Source organism: Bemisia tabaci, chromosome 5 (assembly GCF_918797505.1).
Source record: "Bemisia tabaci chromosome 5, PGI_BMITA_v3".
NCBI classification, from domain to species: domain Eukaryota; kingdom Metazoa; phylum Arthropoda; class Insecta; order Hemiptera; family Aleyrodidae; genus Bemisia; species Bemisia tabaci.
In genome coordinates this window covers 10584941-10607589 of record NC_092797.1, presented here as the reverse complement: position 1 = coordinate 10607589, position 22649 = coordinate 10584941, and positions in this window count along the sequence as shown.

Sequence of the window (22649 nt, the reverse complement as noted above, 5' to 3'; positions counted from 1 at the left end):
AACAACGGGACACCCTGTAATTCCCGAGAGACTCAAACGAACGGCTAGAAAGGTAGCGATGCAATGTTGAGACAAAACGCGGGGGGAAAAATGGACTACATTTTGCAACTAGGAAATATAATTTCTGGCTCAGTTTAGAAACAACGTATGTACCATCGGTTTCCTTATGCACGTACGTGTTTTTACAGGTAAGCCACAAATTATAGTTCCGAATTGCAAAATGTAGCCCAAATTAAAATAGTCGTTGCATTCCCCGCACTCTTTAGCTACTCTGTAAAAATAAAAAATATTTCTAAGAAAATTGATTGAAAATAAGTTATTTCAGCTTTAGGTTCAATAACTTTACGTCATGTCTGTTCATTTTTATAAATCTTACTGAACAAAAGTAAAAGATCTATGCATGCAGTGGACAATGTGATAAAAAGATCAGTTTTCCTCGAAGGGAAATAACTACAAGAAAGTCCACAGAATCACCTGCTCTGATTTATAGTATCTGGTATGATTTTACTAGAATTTCGTATGGAGCATGATAACAATATCTGGAATGCCTAGTTATTGACGAACAGGAGAGCAAATCGAATATGGTTTGGTGGACAGCATATAATTAAGAATAAGAATTTAAAGTATCACAACTCTGTGACGCTAACGTTAATCTAAATCATAAGCCTAGAAGGACCAAAAATTATGAATTTTAGTACTGGAACTTCAAGATATCACATCTCCCTCAATTTTGAGTTTTCACGATCAAACTTGCATAAAGTTGAACAAATTCTTCTCATCTATACATTGGTATCAATAAATCAATGTTGTAGTTTTGGAGGATTAGGTCCCTTTCCATAGAACCTGGCATGAAGATATGGACGTATTAATGGTGAAAGGAACCAGAAACGGGTTGAAAAGGAGGAGTGTGCTCGTTAGTTGGACGTATTTATGCGAAAAGGAGATATGTGGAAGTGGAAAGATGGGGTGTGCTCGTTAGTGGTCGGGCCATAAGAATGAATGGGGAATATAAAGCGCCAGTGACGTCAGCGGCAATGAGTGCGCACTCTAACGACGGGGAGATGGTCGTCGGGGCGCTGTAACTCGTGAGCCCTGTGCACAAGGCTCTCTTGCCATGCCCGCGGCTCATGAGTTAGCATATTTTGGCGTTTAGCTCCTTTTGATTTAATGTCAAATCCCGCTTCTCAATTTTCTCAAAAGGAGCTATATCCACTTTTACATTGTTTCTTATGACCCAACTAACGAGCACACCCCATCTTTCCACTTGCACATATCTCCTTTTAGCATAAATACGTCCAGTTAAGGGTCGTAAGAGTGAATGGGAATTATAAAGCGCCATTGACGTCAGCGACGATGACAGGGACGAGGAGATCTACGTTAACGCTCTTTAACTCATGCGCCTTGTCCACAACGCTCTTGTCACATGCTCACGGCTCATGAGTTAGCATATTTTGATGCTTAGTACCGTTTGAATCCCACTTTTCCGTTTTCCCATACGGAATCAAGCCCATTTTTGCATTGTTTCTCATCCACCTCAAACGAGCACACCCCATCTTTCCAACACGTCTCTAGTTCTTTTTAGCATAAACAGAGAAACAACTTAAAACGGGACTAAGGCCGCAAATAATAAGAAGAAACACCTAAAATAAAACAAGAAACCCGGGACGTTTCGCAGGAATGTCCCGGGTTTCTTATTTTATTTTATGTGTTTCTTTTCGTTATTTGCGGCCTTAATCCCGTCTTAAGTTGTTTCTCTGTTATTGTTTCGGGCCGATTAAGTTGCTTTTTTTTTTTGGCAAAAATACGTCCATATTGTCCATACTGCTGAGATCCCTTTTTATGCATGCGGAAAATTCGAGTTCTCAATCAACAGTATGTCCATTTCTAGAATCGTGCGGGTCGGAACCGGGACTAGACGTGCGATCTAGCAACGGAGCATGGAACCAGTCCTGTCCGGTCGGTGGCCGGTTACGCAACCAGTCTGGTCCCTCGGAAGTCCCGGGGACGCAACGGTGGCGACGCTCTTCCGCTTCAACGAACGCTGCTTCGCGGTGGCAGAAGTGCAGAACCCTGCTCGAGTCGAGACCTTACCGGGAACCCTGCCCTCGGAGCAGTCGCAGCTCGCACGAGCAACGTTGTAAACAAAGGCGCATGCACTGCCCTCTACAGGAAGAGAGTGCTTATTGCATGCCGGTCTTGCGCTTCAAACTCATTCCACATTCGTTTTATGTAAGTGATCGCCATTCGAGCGTTTCATCCAAAACCAGACTGTTGCAAAAGTCTTCGATTTAATTTTTTTTTTTTTTTTTTTTTTTTTTTTTTTTTTTTTTTTTTTTTTTGCTAATGGATGAAAAAAATCAAATGAGCGCATGTATACAGAGTGATCCGAAAACCCTGTACCATGACTTTGAAAAAACCTCAGTCATACGAACCGAATTTGCGGTGTTAAAAATTGGCCGTATTGTTCGGTTCACGTAACCGCTCTTTCGGTTCTGGGAACCATATCCTCGGTTCATACAACTGAGCACTCAAATCGAACAGAACTAACGAAAAAGCTCGATTGCATGAGCCGAGGATACGGTTCCTAGAACCGAGAGAGCGGTTACGTGAACCGAAAGAGCGGTTACGTGAACCGAAAGAGCGGTTACGTGAACCGAACAATACAGCCGATTTTGAACACCGTATATTCGGTTCATATGACCGAACTTTTTTTCTCGGTGGAATTAGGACCAAGCGCCACCCTGTAACTCATGATCAAATTGAGATAGAGACTTGACATTTTGTGAGTACTCGTAGGTCAAAGAGAACGATTTTTGGAATTCCCAAAAATTCTAGATGGACCTCTCTGAAAACGGGCAAGATCCCTGAGGTTACAAGTGGTGGCACGGGACTTTTTGGTCACCCTGCATACGAGAGTTGTCTATGTGCATTTCGATGGCTAGGGTACAATACCGCCTGTCTGTGAACTGAAGATTTTGGAGGATGTTGAAAATAATTTTTGAAAAATAGTAGAGCTTCTTAACGGGGGAAAAATGTTGTACCGTTTTAAACGCAAGAAAACGCATCAAAAAGTATTTAACAGTAGATTTCGATAATTGAACCACATTTTACGAAAAGGAACTATAGTATTTCTGGCTCATTTATAAACTCGCCCATCTGCATAAGTGAAACAATTGCACAAAAATTGTTTCTAAAAAAAAACAGAATTTATTTGTTCCTTCTGGTAAAATGTAGTTCAGTTATGATGTTTATTTAGGGATGAAAGTTTGACAGGTAGTTGCCTGAAAAATTGATGGAGTAACAGGTTTCTTTACAGAGGGTATCAGTTGAGATAAAAGCGTCAGAAATGGTATCAACTTGCCATACTTGTTAACAGATTATATCTGTTGATGAACTAGTCAAAGTTTAAACGGAGTGTATAGACTTGGTTTATAGTTGCTCTGTTGTTTTCTAGACATTGTATATAATACACATTTTTCTTATCCTCTTTTAAAGAATTATTATATCTACCTAGTTATTTTTTTATGAAATTTGAAAATATAAAATTTGCAGATTTTTATTTTGGGGGAAAATTTATCAAAAAGTTGAAATCAGCTAGTTAGGTTTCTTTCAGTCACTTGTATTTGTTAAAAGTTACAATCGGCTATCTATTTCTGAAAATACCATTCAGAGACATAGAAAGCCGTTTATAATTTTAGTGAGTATACTTGTTAAAGCCATATGGAAGAGACTAGGCTTATTTTTTGTATACAAAACGTGTATTTATTGTTTAAAAGGAATTATTTATATTTTATTTACCATTTAAGAATGTATGAATTGATGCGATTAGATGATGTAAAGACAGTTGTGAACTTTAGGTTACCTCATATAGGTGAGACACCCGTATCTTTCATAATATAAGTCACTTATTTTTAGTGTAGACATTTTGATTAGTGAACTAGTACACTCAAGTTTCACTGTGCAATATTAGCGTTAGGACAACTCAATAAAATTGGGCCATTCTGCTTGATTGAGGCTATACATGGAATGTTTAACGATCCTCGCAAAATGGCAAGTTTTTAGATTAAGCCTCATTTGCCTAGAGGAGACTTGCTTCGTTATTTTATTTTTCGCATTCTTCCTAATTTTGTGCAATATTAGTTGTAAGTTTAGAATTATACCAATAGTATTTGCTTCTCAGGCCAACATATTTCTCCTTATTTCCTGTGTTAATGAAAAAATGTGATAATTTTCATTCCTTTAACAAAATGTTTTGTTTTTCGATTAAAAGAATCCCTCTATCAAAAATTTTAGCGCTGAGAGTTACAAGAGCATTTTTCAAATTGAGGATTCTTTTTTATTGTCCGATTGCCACAAACAAGGGATGCAGCAGAGATTAAAAGCCCCCTAAAAAAAAAAAACCCCAAAAAATCTGTCATTTTTTCTGTACTCGGTAAAGTACTTCTCATTAATACAAACTGTCACCGTGTAAGGACAAGAATAATGCCTAAGGGCACGCACAAAAGAAAAATTATCCGTTCAAAATCGCGTTCCGGCCTAAACTGCTTCATCTTGTTTGTCGGTGATTCCCTCTCGGGTTAAATGTAGATCCTGCCCTTTTATCCTACTTTTGCACACACAAATGAAAGATTCTACAGTGACTTTTAAATTTATATAAAAAAAATTGAAAAAAATCTAGTTTCACAATTAGCAAAGTCACTATTGTTTTCTACCAAATTATTACAGCACACTATTTATCTCCATTATGTATACTTGTTATCGTATTTATAATTGTTTATGTATAATAAATCATGTTTTATACTGTTGTTTATATGATGTTATATTTTCTTTACATTGATTTTCTCCTGTTGCATCATCATGCTATTTTCCTTGTAAGAGGCATTATTTGAAGGCAGATGAAAAAAAACACAATTTCGTGACAGAAAAAAAAAAAAAAATTATAGGAGACGTTAGAGATATGACCGTGATCTGTAAAACCTTTGCGTAATGAGCTCTATTTCAAAGGCACGTTCAAAGGTTTTAAAAGTCAGCTCTCTCGTTGGAAAAGGCTTAAAACTCAGACCAATATTTCTTTAGCAAACCAAAACGCCACAAAAATGATTTAAACAAATTATATGTATGATACGATTTCAGAGACGTTTGCAACTAGTTATTTGAAAATAATAAGAACCAAGCACATAGACATGTAAGTAGAGGCATGCACTTATTTGTGGGTCACAAAAGTCAAGGCTACAGATCGTCTAGAGTATCTATCAAAATGAATAAGAATTCCGAGAATCAAGAAATGGGGCAAAAGCCTGAGAAAGTGAAATGCGCGGGTAGGAAAAAAAAAGAGAAGTGCACACTGCTCAGTGTGACCGAATTTTGTCAAGAAACCTGAGAGACTTGAACGCACGGGTAGAAAGAAAGAGAGAGGAGTGTGCATGATTTTAGTGTCCGTCGGACAGCGGACGGGTTGCCTCTGGAATTAGGGCAAAAGTTGATTACATTCGGCCGCCAACTTGATTGATCTCACCAAATGAGGCTATTCATACAATTGCATATTTATAATAATTTTAGAGCCCTGCGAAAAAGTTTGATCTTATGAATACCGTAACTAAATCCCCCACTCTTGTATCGGCCGGGCGATTCAGCTGATAAAACGAAAGTTTTGATTCATAAAAACAAACCTTCGACTTTCCGTGGCTCGTTTTGGTTATAACATTGAATACAGGAACCAAAATTTCGGTTCAACCAGGCGAAAAATACAGACAATACATAACACCAGAGGGCGGTTTATATTTTCCCTCATTGAAATCAGAGTATTTATTTAAGTGTTCTACCACATTGAAGGCTATATACTTATTTAAGAGAAATGACAATTCATGGGCTTGGAGGACAAATCGCATAAATGCAGTTTTGGAAAAAATCGAGATATTAATAATTTCAAGTAAAACCAGTCTTAGTGCATATTCTGTGAAAAATTTCGAACCCAAATCCGAATTTCTGAGCATCAAAAAGTGAGTTTGAACTTTCTCTCCGCCGTAAGGATCCATGTAATCTTAAAACTTCAAACACTTCTTTCTCGAAATAGCAAAAACTGTATACCTATGCGCCTTGTCCTACAAGACCCTCCATTGAAGAAAGAAAGAAAAATGTATTGTCATATACCGATCAAAACAGTTTAGCTGATCAGGGCAAGTGAGAGCTTTCGAAAATACGTGATGAACTTTTCACGATCAATCTGAGCTGCGTAAAAAACAACATAGTGTGAGTAAAAATGTATCCTGTCAGCAACGTCACCAACTTGTGAATAAAATTCGAATTTTTCGCAATAAGTGATGTGGTCTGGTAAAAATCTACCATGCAGCTTTTCAACATGGTGGTAAATTCAATTTACACAATAGTACCAGGCCTGCCAAGTCATGGAGAGTAACATGTCTATTGAACATAGAATCGATCTTCAAGCATCAAATCGTTCCGTATTCTTTTTCGAATCTTCGTATTTCGAGGTAGTTTGACAACCATGTAAGCAGGTGAGCATACCGGAGCGACAAGACCGTTGAGAGGTCTCCATAAATCATTGAAGATACTTTCCATGGACGGCTAAGAAGACGGCTGAAACGTGATGAGATGCGGGTGCAGTCTTCAAGTGCGTCCACGCTTTGTCTTGGAATGGCGGAACGATGAACATCCATAGCTGAAATTCCTCCCAGATCAAGGTTTGCAATTCTCCTGATTACAGAGAGTGTGCAGCTTGAAATATGGGAAGAAGAGTCGATTTACAATAACTGAGTTTGAAGGTATACAGAGTTACAATAACTGAGTTACGTTGATGGTGGGGGGTAGAGTCCCTTTATACTGAGAGTCAAGACAGTTCGGCTCATGGATGTCACAAACGGGAATAAAGATTACAGAAATTGAACGTTTTTCGTAATCTTTGATCGGCCCATTCTCAAATGCCTCTCTCCGTTCCTCCTCTCATTCCGTTTGTTCCTTGCCGAACCCGTAATTCCCTGGTCCATTCCAGATTATAATCTTTGCAATTGGTGAAAATGTAATCTTTATTCCCGTTTGTGACACTGTGGAGGCCTAAAATACGGGAACCAATCAGAAATGGATTCAAATTGTCTTGACTCTCAGTATAAAGGGACTCTAGTGGGAGGTATCATGAAGGATATTAGGCTGCCATGAAGGTATAATTGGACGTATTTCTGCCAAACGGAACTATGTGCATTAAGACATGAGCCCTAAGACCCATAAGACTATAACAGGTGCATAACAGCATATATGCATAACAGGGCTCACGTCATAATACACATAGTTCCGTTTGGCAGAAATAAGTCCAATTGAATAGCATTTTGCAAAAAGAAACCAAGAGCATTCCAATGTCGCTATGATTGTGCAACTGTTTTTACCTTGCAAATAGATATAGACTGATCATCCGAACAAGTTTTATCTTTAGTCCCAATAAACCATAAATTCAAGACGAAAATTACCCTTGTACATTTTGTTGTAGGACATTTCGGCGACGATTTTTTGTCCGCGCACCTTTTTTCCCCAGTAATTTACGTCCACGCGTTTTTTCGGCACTGGAGTTTTGGTCCACGTGCCAGTTGAGACCCAAAGTTAATTGGCCCACATGTAAATACAAACGACCATTGCTCACGACGTTTTTGGATGAAAATGTATAATGTCTTGGAAGAATGAGGGTTTGCTTGCAGCTAAAAGCTCTTAGATTTTCCCTGTGTACGATAAGTATCTTGATTTATTTTGCGAGGAAAGATCTGTACTTTTAAAGGATGCCTGTCATTCTAAATACGTACGTTCAATTTCGTATAATACTGTGTAACACCTCTGTCGTGAACTGGTTGCTTCAGGCGCGACCGCACGGCGCGGCTGGCGGGCGGCCAGCGCGAGACGAGCCTTGGCGCCTACAAACCTAAGTGGATACTTCAAGCATGGTGCAATGCGTGAAGTATCCACTTAGGTTTGTAGGCGCCAGTGAGCCTCTTGCGCTGGCAGCATGCCGCTCCGCTTTGTTAAGCTTTAATATTTATACTCGCATAGTCAGCGTTTTTTAAACTCATGATTCTGAAATGTTTGCACACTCTGCATTGATTATTCTCATTTAAATTGATGGGAAAAAAATATGTATCATTTTATCAAAGGAGAATAATAATATAATTTGTTTTTTTTAAATATTGGTGGTTCCGTGTCAAATTTAATGATTTCCAAAGCACTTTAATTTTTTCTTTAACATTTTGTGCTTTTATTATGCTGCAGCGAGGTGTACGCGCAACCAAACGCTCGAAATTTGACGTATTTGACTCTAAAAGATCGATGTACAAATGAGCTAAAACTAAAGATTCCGTGCTTCTTGGTTTTTTTCCCTCTTTTATTCATTTTTGCAGTTTCTGTCGGCACAACTGCGGCTCATTGAGATTAATGTCGCTTGGATAAGGTTTTCCAAATATTCGCCACGTTTTAAAAATATAAATGTTTTCAAAATGAAGTAATAATTTCGTAAAGAAAAAAAAGGGCCTATGCATATACCTATAAGGTATATTGTACATTCAATATTTCAAGGATAGAAATAAAACCAAATATTCACCAATGGCAATTTAAAAATATGATTCAAAAGAAGAAAGTAATAACATTTTATTTAGAAAATGAGCAACTATAACAACACATCTTTCTCTCTCATAATTTCTCATTTCCATACTGTCAATATAATTTTACATACCAAGTAACATATAACGCTTGGACCAAGTCAGTGTCGCTTATTTTACGTTTGGGCGTAAACTACTGGACAAAAAAGTGCGCGGACAAAAAATCGTTAACAAAATGTCCTGAAACCTGTACATTTAATATTTTGCATGATTTTAGTAATTATATTGCAAAGAATGTAAAGTTTACAATCTTAGCAACATTCGAATGCTCTTGGTTCCTTTCACTAAATGCAATCCAATTCTCAGAGGGAAGATGGAAAAGAGAAGGACGAAAAAAAAGATGGAGAAAAAGAGGAACTGGGTCGGAAACAAGATGGAGGAAAGGAGGAGGAGAGAAATAAGAGACAAAATATTTTGAAGACCAAACTCTCCTATCTTCCCTATTGTGGAAAAAATACTTTCGGGAGTCATTGCTCAGATCTTTTAAACTATGACTGATAACCAAAGGATTGGGCAAGTGGTTTTGCAATCCTATCCAAATTTGAAGAAATTCGACTGGCTAAGTGCGCGACTCAACATTCATGAGTTATCATTAGGCAATTTTTATTTGATTTTCGTTCAACACGTTGCTCATCAACCATCATTATGCGAAAAATAGCGTCAATCTTCAAATTAAACTTTTGTTTAACTTGATTAAATTTCTAAAATTGTGAGTGTGGTTCCTCTGAAATCTATGGTGTCTGATGATGATGAACGTATGGGACTGTTAAGGAATAGAGGGACCTTACTTTCCTCGGAAAAGCAAGTTGTTGAGATGGAATGGGTTGGCAGGATTTCAAGTTTATTTCTATGAACATTTTTTAAAGACAATTTTTTTGCGTTCTCAGCAGATTAGAGATTAAAGATTAACTAAGAGTTTCTTGCCAGATGGCTTATTTTTATTTATTAAAAAAAACAAGTTGCATATATCTTAAAAGAGGACCGAGAGTAGTTGATGTATCATGAAATTTAGATTGTCCGGAGGTGGCTACCGCCACTCATGATGCTGGGGAGTAAAATTTACGCCAGATTTTAAGAGATGCTCCCTTAAACTTGTTTGACTTGAAATATCATCGGAGACTCTTTGAGTAGATTTGATCTCCTAATTTCAAGGTTCTTAAAAATAGATTTCAGGTTTCCCCATTCAGGAGGTTTCAAAGATCGTTTTCAACAAATTTGATTGATTAATTTTCAACGATTGATTTTCAACGTCCTTTGAAAGCAATTTTGAAAACGAACTAGCGAGCAGTCGTCTTGTTTTCCAAAAAACTTAGTCCCTCACGCTAAATATGATCATATAATGATAAGAAATCAAAGAATAAAACATGATGAAATCAGAATATTATGAATTCTTTCGCGGGTGGCACCATTGTTTAGTAAGGTTACTTCTCTAAGTCAAGTATTTTATAGTCGATTTTTTTTCTCTATAAGAGGCCTTAAATATCGTATCCATTTTTAAAACTTTCATTTTCGTATATACTTTAAAAAGTGCTTAGTTTATAGTCTCAGTTCCAAGCACTTTGACTTTTCTGATAGATAATGACAATTTAAGACCGATGTCTTTAAAAAGGGAAAAAATTGATAACATGAAAACCAGGTCTTTCCATTTTGAGTGTTTTTCATTAATATTTCCATTAATATGGGGATCAAAATTGCTTTTTACGCTCCTTCGGCAGGTATAATTGCTAACTGTCTAAATCTTTCAACGACGTTCCCCAAACCATTCACAAATTACGTGAAGACTAAATATCTCCAAATATTCCCATTAAATGCGAGGATTGAGATCTTAATCATCAATAATTTCATTCCATGAATTTAAAGCCGCCGTACAAGAGCCGCTTGACTGGGATGCCATCTATCGTGCAGAAGCCGTAACTAAGATGCAGGTAGAGGTTTACGAAAGCTCCACGAGAGCTCGCTGCATGCATCGAACTTTTACTTTCATGGATTCCCCTGCGACTCATAAACTTGGAGTACTCAATCCACCGTTCCCTTGTAAGACGTGCGTGCAGCACGCATAGTGCTGCGAGGCTGCTGATTGTCGGCTGAGCAAATAGCGGCAAGAAACAGAAGACGGTATTTACCGTATTACCTTCGATGGTCGAAATTTTCTGATGAACGGCAATTCTCCTAAATCCTTGCCAGGGGAACGCGGTGGGAAGTCTTATGAGAGGCTGTTCATGAAATGGACCGCGTTAAGCAGGAGGGAACCAAGCCACATCAGCTACTGTCAAATTTATATTTAGGCAATTTAAATTTTGACATAAAAACGGTTGTGCGGATGTTTTTGCTGATTTTGGTGAATTTTCTGTGGAGTACGAGACAAATTCATTAAGAATTTAAAAAAAATCGTTAACGTTCTCTTGTAAAAATTTAAATAAAAGTAAAAAGTTAAATTTGAAAATAGCCAACGTTGCTTGGTTCCTTTCCGCTAAACGCGGTCCAAAGATGTCACGTTCTGTTTTAAGAGGTGGAAGGGGTTCAATGTGATAGGCGTGTAACGGATAAGTTCAGGAGCGCCGGTGATCGAGAAAAAATAGACATGAATAATTTCAGCGACTTCAAAAATCAGATGGGTCATATTATTGATGATCTTTGAGAGAAGTTTTCCACATCGGGTACGCACACAACCACCTTAACACACACAAAAATACAGGCTCGGGCCCTTATTTTTGCCACGATGTAGTGCAAATTTATGATAGGAAGGTCACCAAATTGTGCTTTTGAATGAAATTGGGAATCCCTAAAAGCAGGGCCCGAATTACAACGGGCAAGGCTCGACAGCTTATCACGGTCCGTAGGCTGTTTTGATGTCTATCTTTCTTGCACTCATTGATCAAACGCATTCCTCGGCTTGTCAAAAGGGCACCTGGTGCACAGACACACTTGCAGAAATACTGGTCCGGGTCCGTATTTTTACCAAGGTGAAAGGGCAAATTCGTGATGGCACGGTCACTAAATTTTAGAAGCGACATTCTTCGGTTCGTCTTAGGGACACCTGGCGCACACACGACACACACACCCTCGTGCACCCTCCCTCCTCCCAACACACACACACACACAAAAGAATATGCTGATTTCAAAAATAGACTACATTTTGCAATTAGGAACTATAACTTCTAGCTCAGTTTGGAAACATCGTATGTACCATCAGTTTCCTTAAGCACATACGTGTTTTTACAGATGAGCCAGAAATTATAGTTCCGAATTGTAAAATTTAGTCTAAATATTCCTGGCTGGTTTTGGTGCCAGCTTATGTTTACGTTTTCCAGAAATGAGTTCATTCAATCACACTTTTAGCTGATTCAACTACTCATAGTGAGGCGTGTTCCGAACAATGCTCGTTTCTCCAAATTTTTCATGTTAAATCTTACTCTAGATTCGTTTTAAGTGTCCTTTTTATGATGTTATGTCAAGGATCTCCGCAAATCTCTCTTCAATGTAGACCAAATGGGTTCTCCTGAAACCAAGAGCGGCTTAAAAACGAAATGAAAACAGCTCTCAATATAAATTGCCTCCCACCAGGCGATATTCATCACGGCGCTTTGATGCAACTATTCGTCTACTCGTGCAAAAACATTTGAAGGCGTTTGGGTTTTTTTTTTTTTGCCCTCTCAGGGTTGTGACGCGCATCTTTCCAGACACAGTGGTCTTGAAGCAAAAAAAAAAAAAAAAAATAAAAAAAATAAAAAAAAAAATAAAAAAAATTTTCAACAAAAATGTACTCATCTAGTGTACTCATTCAGCTATTCATCACTCAGAGGAAGAGTGAGGCTTGAGAAGGTCAATAAATTTTCAAAAACATGCTGGGGCACTGAAGAATTATTCTTACCTCTTTGAAAATTTCTATTTATTTTCAAGATTTTTAGTATATAATTCTTTTTTGAATGTGAATAAACTTCTCTCCTTAAAATGAACGAGCATTTATTTACAGTATCTTTCTTCTAACCTTATTGATTTTTATGATATTAGAAAATTATTTTTCTTGTAGAAGGGATCGTGGGGAGGGGGCGGGTGGCATTCATGAGGCCCGGGCCTTAGAACTGGGACCAGGGCCCGAGATGGGATGTGGCAGGCCTGACTATGTCCACAGTAATTTTTGTTACGAATATATCGTGCGAGCTGATTTCAACTCACAACATACTTGACAATCTGATGGAGTTTTTTGTGCACAAGCTATTCGCCTTCAGCTGCGTTTGTAGCAATTGTTGCTACGAATATGTTGTGCGTGCTGATTTCAACTCATTACATACTCGACTCTTTGAAGGAGTTTTATGTGCGCAGATAGCGCAATCTGTTGGAGTACAACAGAAGTGAGATTAAATGAATCGATCAACCCCTACTTCGTTCGTTCTCCAACAGATGGCGCTATTTGCGCACGTAAAACGCCTTCAGAGAGTCGAGTATGTAATGCGCTGAAGTCAGTACGCACAACATATTCGTAACAACAATTGCTGCATACGCAGTTGAAGGCAAATTGCTCAATCTAAAAATAGTATAATAGGAAGTCTGCGTACAACGAGAGGGCATGTATTCGATCGATATAAATCGAACGAAAAATAAAAAAATGAATGGATTGACATGAACCGATCGACACCGATTCAATGGACAAATAAATAATAAAACTGGATCAAAATCAGTAAAAATCTGCCTTTACAATAAAAACTTCAAAGAGCGATAGCTCAAAAATAGGAAGGGCCAAGATTTCGATTTTTCGCCATTTTAAGTCTACACGTAAGTACCAAAGATTCATCCCTTGCAAACCGTTTTTTAGTACATTGTTTTGAATATATATATATATATTTCTTCAAGGCCACTGTGTCTTGTCTGTGTCTTTGAAGGACTCAATTTTAAAGCTTTATTGTTGAATTCAATTGAAAGTTCGCAAAAATTCAACGGTGCGCGAAACTACCAGACCACGTAATTCGTTTGTGGTGTGTAAAAATCTTGCCTCTCATTTTGATTTTTGAAGGAGAATAAACCAATATCATTTCTTGGACTTTTTAAAGAGTTTCCTTCGCACAGAGAGGAAAAACTTGGACATTTTAAAGAAGTAACGTTGAGTAGTTTTCCATTTAAAAAAGAATAAGCATGAGAGGAAGTCTACATCGTCGCAAACCGGTATACGTGATTTGGTAGTCTTACCATTGAATTGACCTGTTTATGATGCTGTTTCGAGGCTTTCCTCAAACCTCTGTTAATTACAACATAAACCAAGCAAGGTCTACTAATGAAATAAGCTGTTCAAAAACGATTCTGTTTACGACTCTATATTGGATCTTTCTCGGTAATTCAGGATTGCGCGAAAGGTCTAAGAAAATATATGACGATTGTGTGAAAAAGGCACAAGAATCGCGCGAATAGACACCTTAAAATCTGCTACAGGAATGCTTGAATTTCAAATAAAGTTAATTTACGGTAGAAGTTTGGCAAAACAGGAAACAGTTGGAAGATGAACGCATTTTGACAATGTCATCGATGTCTTACCTTCTGATGATGAATGAAGTGAAAAGATTTGATAATGGTCGTGGGTATAAAGAAAGAATCCTAACTTTCCTCGGAAAAATATTTAATTGGGAGAAACTAGGCAACATTGGAATGATCATACGGCGTTGAAACACAACAAAGGCCTTTTAAGCTCTATTATTTGATGCCGCGATTACTTTAACGAGAGTTAGAATAATTGCGCCAACAACAGTGCGGCCAGCGTAAAACGTATATTAGCGCCTGCAAGACTTAGGGAATACTTCATGCATTGCGCCAAAAAGTGCGGTCGGCGTCAAGCCCATATTAGCGCCTACAAGACTGCATGAATACTCCTCGCACTGCATCAATCGCAGTGCAGTCGGTCAGTTGGCGTGAAACACATATTAACGCCCACAAGACTGGGAATGCTGTAGGACTGCGTGTCATTATTTTCTTGACTTTCTGCTCTAGTATTTACCATAATTAAAGGGGAAATATGTATCCTTATCGTAACGCTTCAGAAACTCTGATAGTATTTACATTTTTTTGGGTTACGTTAAAAGATATAGAACGAACGTAAATATTGCGTCGAAATTTTCGATATTTTTATTTGAGATCATTCAGGTAAATTCGAGGAAACTTTTTAGGAAAACCGTGTGTAGCTTTTTGAAACATTTATTAAAAATAAAACATAAAAGTGGTACACAACGTTGCAATCAGAGATAAATATACGCATTTGTGGCATCGTGAAGGTCTAAAATGCGGGAACTAATCAAAAGTGTATTCGTATTGTCTTTCACTCTCAGTATAAAGGCACTCTACCGCAAAATACCAGAGTTGTCAGATTAACGCTTCCTCGTTGAATCTTGAATATTCGCGCAAACATGTGAGTTTTCAGTACCAGAAAAATTCACGCAATCCTATGCATTTCCAAAAAGGTGAAAAAGGGGGCATTCGCGCAATCCTATCGTAGGTGTCGTCCTACAGAAACGATCTGGCTAAGGAACGACTAAGAATACAACCCTATTGGTAAAATTTAAAAAAAAATTAAAAAATAGGACGGAGGCCGGAACACCTCCGAAACGTGTCCGCTTCAAAATTACAATTTTATGCAAGTGAGTGATTTTAAGTTTGTTTTTTAAATGTTTTTTAAACTTTTTGTAAATTTTTTAAAAAATTTTAAATTTTACCAATTTAACGACTTGTGTAATGGTTTAAACTCCTGTGTAACATTTCCTCAATACGACCCTAGGATCTGGATTTATTTCCAATGTGAGGTGAACAAGCCAGATGCGATGCGAAGAAAGGATAAGGAAACGTCGGATTTAGTTGTGTAACTGGTGCAGACATGCAGAGGCACACGCGCTTCAACGGATTAGACAGACAGAAAAGAATCGGCCCCGGATTCGGATCGTAAGCTTCGGCTCCGGGGTAATTACGAGCCCGCATGAATTTAGCATTTTTAATCGTGAGAGCAGCGCAAGTGTATCATCATACCCAGAGCTGCGTCTATCATTCCCGGTGAAGATGATGTGAATCTCTCCCAGTTCCGCTGTCATTATCGACGGATCACATTCATGAAACGGGGAAATGGCATACTGACGCCAGCGGCCTGACTATCGATATTGATAGACCAGGCGATAGACAAAGAGGACATAAATAGTTCCTTTAGACTAGGGGAAACAACACACTGGAAAAAGAACACATTGGGTCTAGAGTCCAGACTCTTAAAAACATCGACAAGAAAAAATACTCTTGATTCAATCGGATTTTTGTTTAAATCAAGATCCAAGCCTCTTAGTTTGAGCGGATTTCCTTTTGATTAAGGTTAAATCTGATTGAATCAAGAGTATTTTTTCTTGTCAATGTGCTCAAGAGTCTGGACTCTAGATCCAATGTGTTTTTTTCCAGTGCACGTAAAAAAAAGAAGTAGGGGTTATGTCCGAACTGTTGGATGATATGGGCATTTCCAATTAATTGTGGTATTACCCCAATTTATTGTGATATTACCCCAATTAATTGTGAAACTATCCCAATAAATTGGGTTACTAACCTAAATGTTGCGGTACTACCCCAACTTGAGTTGCGATCCTACCAAAATTAATTGGAAATGTCCATATCATCCAACAAATTGGGGTAGTACCACAATTCTAGGGGATAACCCCTGATACTTTTTTATTCGTGAATGACGGACTAACTATTAAAACGGGGAAATAGTATGCTGCCACCAGCAGGCTGATTATTGACATTGACATGGCGATAGGCAAAGAAGTCATGGGGAATATGGAGCGATCTTATTGGTTGCAATGAATGGTTTCAATTGACTGAGGGAGAAAATGATGGACTAACTATAGGATCTCTCGTGCGGGTTGCAACGAACAAAGGAGGTAGGTAATAGACCAGTAAATGGCAACCCACGAGAGACTCGACAGTTAGTCCATCATTTTCTCCCTCAGTCTATAGGGACCACCCATTTCAACCAATCGGATAGCTCCATACTCACTATGTCTTCTTTGTCCATGAATTTCAGTAATCAGTCCGCTGATTTATTCAGAATCAGCATTTACAACTGCAGCAGTAGGTTGATTATTAAAATTGATAGAAAAAACAATTGTCAAAGAAGAGAGAAGAAAAACGGCGTGATCTTTTTGCTTGGAACGGGCAATAATTTTTGTAGACTAAGAGGGAAAATGATGAACTAACTAAAGAGGCTCTCGTTGGTTGCCGTTAGTTAATCTATTACTTACCTCCTTAGTACATATTGCAACTAATCGCTTTTTCCAACGATATGGCTCCATGTTCTCTTTGTTTCATTTGTTTATCATAACTTTGTCTATCTAATTTAATTATCAGTTCACTATACCTTACTTTTGACAATGTCTAATTTTTTACGAAGTAAAGTCAGTTCCTTAATGAATTTTGGCCGAAGTTTACACCTATTCTATTTTCGATTCACTTTGGGAGGTGGGTTGAAAATTTTGAATTACTGGTATGAAAATTAAATGTTGTAAGTGAACCGTCTTCCAGAGGGCGCGACCAAATCCAGCCGCAGAAATTTGCCTCAAGAGGACAAAATTGGGCAACGTGAAATGCAGGTGCGCTGATTTCGGTTAACTATCTTCTAATTTTGTCGTTCTCCGGACAAAGGAATGTAACTTCATTCAAAAGTTGCAAAATTGACTCAGACAATTTAAATTTTCAAATAAATGAACCTGCGCAATTTTTGCAAGAAATTTTCCTGATTTTTGCATGAGATTGGAAGAAAAATCAGTGAATTTTTCAGGTAGAACTGCTCAAGAATTTCAAGATAATGCGATTTTCGATAGGACACTCAGTATCATTGAAATGGATTGCATTTTGCAAAAAGGAACCAGGAGCATTGCAACGTTGCTAAGATTGTGCAACTTCTTTTGTCTTGGAAGAAAAACCTGATAATGCATTCACAGTTGCTATTTTACTCGCTAAAAACTGGTAAATTTAAGACAAAATTAGAATGTAATTTTCATATTTTTTCATGTTTTCAGTAATTTTATTGCAAAGCATGAAAATGCACGATCTTAGCATCATCGCAATTCTTCTGGTTCCTTTTTGCAAAATGCAATCCAAATGTAGTTACGTTCTGTCGTGAGGGAAACAGCGATTTGTTGTGGCGATTTTTTTTTTCTGTGCAGGAAACGAAGAATGAACAGTTCCATTCCTTCAATCCGAAATTCCCGAGCGTTGTGCTGCTTGGTTTTAAAAATGATGCAATTTTGAGCACGCTTTGGACCAATACTCCTAGCCGCGGGCATCGGGTCCGAGCTTCGAATTAAAATTTCTTTAAAACTCATTAGGATTTTATGACGAATTCCATGCAAGTGCTAAAAACCGTAACTGGGCCAGTAAGCGCAGAGGGCCGAGCCGCAATGATAACAGAAGCGCACGCGCACTGCATTGCACTCAATCGAAGCTCGCGCAAGATCATTAAGAGGAATGACTTTCTGCTGAATTAGTCGGATTGTTCCATTTCATATGTTTTTTACACATCTTTTTTTCTCCGCCTGCAAAAAATAAACGGGACCATACACACCAAGAAAAAGTAAACTTACCTCTTAAAATGCGCATGACTTAGCTGTCGTAATTTCCGACTGTGTCAAATTTTTTTTCTGAGAAAACGAAGTAAAATACATCCTTAAAAAACTGAATGAATATTTTGTACTAAATGATGAAAATTCTGAGAAAAATTAAAGAAAAACTAAACATGAGCGCAAATGTTTTATTCTCAAATCGAAGAAATGCACTTTAAACTTTAACCATAGATGTAAAGGTGGTAATGATATATATTATGGTAATGAACCTATACATAAACGTATTAGCCAACCATACATATGTCGCAGGCAACTAGTCAAATAATCGAGTATTTTTTAAAATCCTAAGGCAAGTAGTCAAATTCTCTCAACGTGATTTCAATGATTTGTAGACCTGGAATGAACGTCCTCAAAATTTTTAAAAAAAGGAAAGTCCTCAAAATTTGCATTATGCCTTAAAATGAAGATTTTTAAATTGTTGACGGTTAACCTAAGAATATTTAGTAGATTTGATAAATTCTCACTTCAAAAATATAATCAATTAGAAGGATCTTCATTGAAAACGTACAAAACTTCGTGTACCGTAAAAATTCGACTACCTGCCTAGGGATTTGACAAAATACCTGATTTAACTATTGACCAGCGACGGATACAAATGAATTTATGGTGAGTTGGATGAAGAGGACCACTATCAGGTAGAGATGAGTGAATAAAACAACTGTCCTCAGCGTCGGCAGAAATTGATAGAGACCGGATAATTCTTACACGTTCATCGAGAGGAACTCTTTTACGACACCCCGAAAAAACTCCGTAGCTTTGTGGAGCGTAAATCAGGTTGTAAACACGTTACATAATTTGCCGCGTAATGCGAGGGCCGATGGGCAATTAATAGCTTCGTTTACTTCTCAGCACCAAAATTCAGGTACTCTCAAAAGGCAGGAGTGTGGACCCATTCCAATTTCGATGACCGGTCATTTCGATTTGCGATTACTCTATTACCGAGTTGCCGTGTTTTGGAATAACCTCGATTTCGCCTTGGCTCCAAACCGACCACGTTCACCGTCGGAAATGCTCCATTTATTCGCAAATTGACACCACAGCTTAACTTTCATGCAACACTGCCCATCGATACATCGTCGACGTTCGAAATTGGAGGATTGAAAAAATTTGGAGTTAATTACGGTCACTCAAAGCTGATAGTTCGGAGACGAGAGGAATTTAGCTCAATGCGTAAAACTAGTGAGAATTGAGCAAGAAAATACAAATTCGAATAAATTATTCCATTACGGTTGTAAAGGTTTTTAAAAGATCTAATGACTGAAATCAGAACACATATTGATTAAAAAGTTGCTATTTTTAGTTCAGGACGTTCTAAATTTTGCAGAACTAATACGTTCGATGTTCCAAATGGCAAAAAAATGTGATGAACTGACGAAGAGCGATGAGCTAATTAGTCCCAGTTTTCAATTAACTTCACAAATGTTATAGTTTGTTCAAAATTGACAGGGGCACGAAAAACTTTAATATCCCGTGAAAATGAAGTAATGAGCTATATTTTACAAGACACCATATTAAAATTAACTCAGACCATTAAAACAATACAATATGTGAAAGACGTGTGGCCTACCTACAAATTAAAAGCATAAATCAATCAGTCTGATAAAAATGTGATGATTAACATAGTGGATTATTTTAAGTGAGATAGGAGACAAACGACATGATGAAAGCCCAAAAAGTCAGGCATTGGAAAACCAACGTACAGCTAAACAAAATTAAAAGTAAAATAAAAAAAAAAAAAAGTAGTATTGTGAAGTATGACAAAAAGAGCAATAGTTTGAGATTTGTGAAGACTGGAGAGCCGACTGCCTCTTTAGAGTTTTGAGCAAGTGCGTATTGGTTTTTGTTACAATTATTTTGTTTTCACCAAAATACAAGTGTAGAAGTTTATTTATCATAAAAGATATCTCAAAGACGTCTTATAGCTCCGTTCATCTTTAGTCTCCTTAAAATTTTATGAATATCGACTTTTCAATGATAGGATATCATCTTTTGAGAATAGTTTCGTAGTGTGTTTTTGCCTCATCTAACTTTTCTCCTCCTTATTAAAGTTAATAGTCTTGCAAAAAGAGACCACATGTTCTCCTTCATTTTTGTGGATATGCAATCTTACCCTCTTGAAAGTTTAAATAGTTGTATCAAGTGTATCGCCCCATCTAACTTTTCTACCGTGCGTTAAAGTCTCTGGAAATGTCATCGACTATTGGATAGGTTTGCGTATTTAGAACAAGTAAACAGGCCTAACTAGCAAATGCGGACATTCTGGCTGATAACGAACCGTCAAACTTAAAAACCCGACCGGAATTCCATGCAGTCAGCAATTCAGCATCCTCTGTCATCCTTCGTTGCTGGTCCGAAAACGCCGGCGCGTTCATCGGATGTTTGCACGCAACCGACAGGCGCACAACCGGTACGGTTAAGTGTTTTTCACGGACATAAAATAATTTGGACATAAGTCCGAGTTGCCTAACCAGACGGATAGAATTGGAGCAATGCTTCTTTATTATGTGAGCTTTTATCGCGAGATCTCATGAATGCACCGATTCAGTCCTGGTGTGTGCTACCGGCTACTGGTGTTCCGGAGCAACTTGCTTCTTCTTACTCACTTTTGGCGCGTTCCTTCTCTTCTCATTTTGCCTCGGTTGCCGATCTGCCCCAAGAGCAAATTTCACCACGTAGTAAAGAATCGTTTAACTTCGCTTCAACGTTGTCGAATTCCGCAGGGAAATTGAATTTTTACTAGGAGAATCTTTGGGCTTTTCAAACTGGGATATTAACTGATTTTCCTTCTGATTTCATAAAAAAATAGATGAAGTTTGTACAAAAATTGCACAGGTACATTCTTGTAAAATATTAAATTTTTTGATTCAATTTTGCAACCTTGGAATGCAGTTAGTTCTTTTGTTCACGAAACGACAAAATGTGTATTGTTTATGGTCAAAGCTTGGATATTCGCAAAAAATGATTCGATCCATCCAAACGCAACGGTGCCTTCAAAATGAATGAACTCAACCGTCATACTAAGGGAGAATGTCCAATGAACCATCGGATGCAGCAAAAATGTCCCCAAACCTATGAAGACTTATCTTCCTATTTTTCACAGAGTTGTATTTGCAATTTGATCCAAAAATTTCAAGAAATTATACTCATTACATTCCTAGAAAACACATGTTTTATTGCTCAAAATGTGGTAACATGTGAATGCTCAAACGGTATTTTTTCATAGTGCGCGTGCAACAATGGGACAACCTTCCTGATTAATTGTTCACAAAAAACGTGTGAAAGCATGTAAAATTCCCAAAATCTCCTCCTCGGTGTGAAATTTATGGTGCATATTATAACTTATGGTAAATAGACTGAAAGTGTTTACTCCCGGCGTAAAAAACTAAAGCAACGTTGTTAAATTGGATAAAGATAATGAAATTTGAAAATTTTCAGTGCGTCCCCAAGGTTTTACGTAAAATGTTGGTGTGAAAACGTACATATAAAACAAACATGATTTTTAATCATACTCGGCAGTGGAACACCAAAAAGAAGTTACGAAGTCGTTCAAAAATTACGTGATAATTACGGAGAGGTTAAGAGTCTGGTCTAGCGTGACAGATGCGTGTGGGGAAGCACTGCGTAACGTCATGCAAAAATTGGTGCGGAGCGCAAATTTTTGTGGGCATTCTCGATGGATTTGGTAAAAATATCGGCAAAAAATATCAATTTCCCCCCGTTTTTCGGTAACTTCAGAAGGGAAAGGGTTTATATTGTTTGATGTAATATTTCGGGAGAGGTTCAGATCTGTGCAAATTGCGTCAGGAAGGGCGAGGGTAGGAGGTTTAAAAATCCAAGTGTTCGTGCGTGATATAACTCAAAATGAGAACGGCTCATAATACCCTTCAAAGCACAAATGATGTTGTCATCTCCCGTGGTTAGGCATACCATGGCTTTTGGCTCCTTCATTCATCAATCATATGGTAAAGACGAGGGAAGCCCTAATATATGGCATTGGGTTAGGTGATGTCAATTGCCGTATTTTTGGAGGAAGACATCTCTGTAATTTTCAGAGGTTAAGAAGTTTAAGAAATCTTTGTATTCGAAGGCGTCTTTTTGTTATACTTTATTCTTTAACTAAAGGATTTCGAACTCGATTCAACTGCTCACGCAAGTCACGGCGTTTTTAGATGGTTTCAAACCATAACTGAAAATTTGACCATTCCTAAATTTCAAATTTAGGAATGGTCAAATTTTCAGTTACGTAGATTAGTCAGCTGCTCAGGCTCAAGATTTTGGGGCTCTCCTAAATATAGCCTCGAAAGCAGACGGTAAAAATATTAAAAAAGAAATGAGGCAAGCGCAAAAGGCGCAACAGGGGAACGGA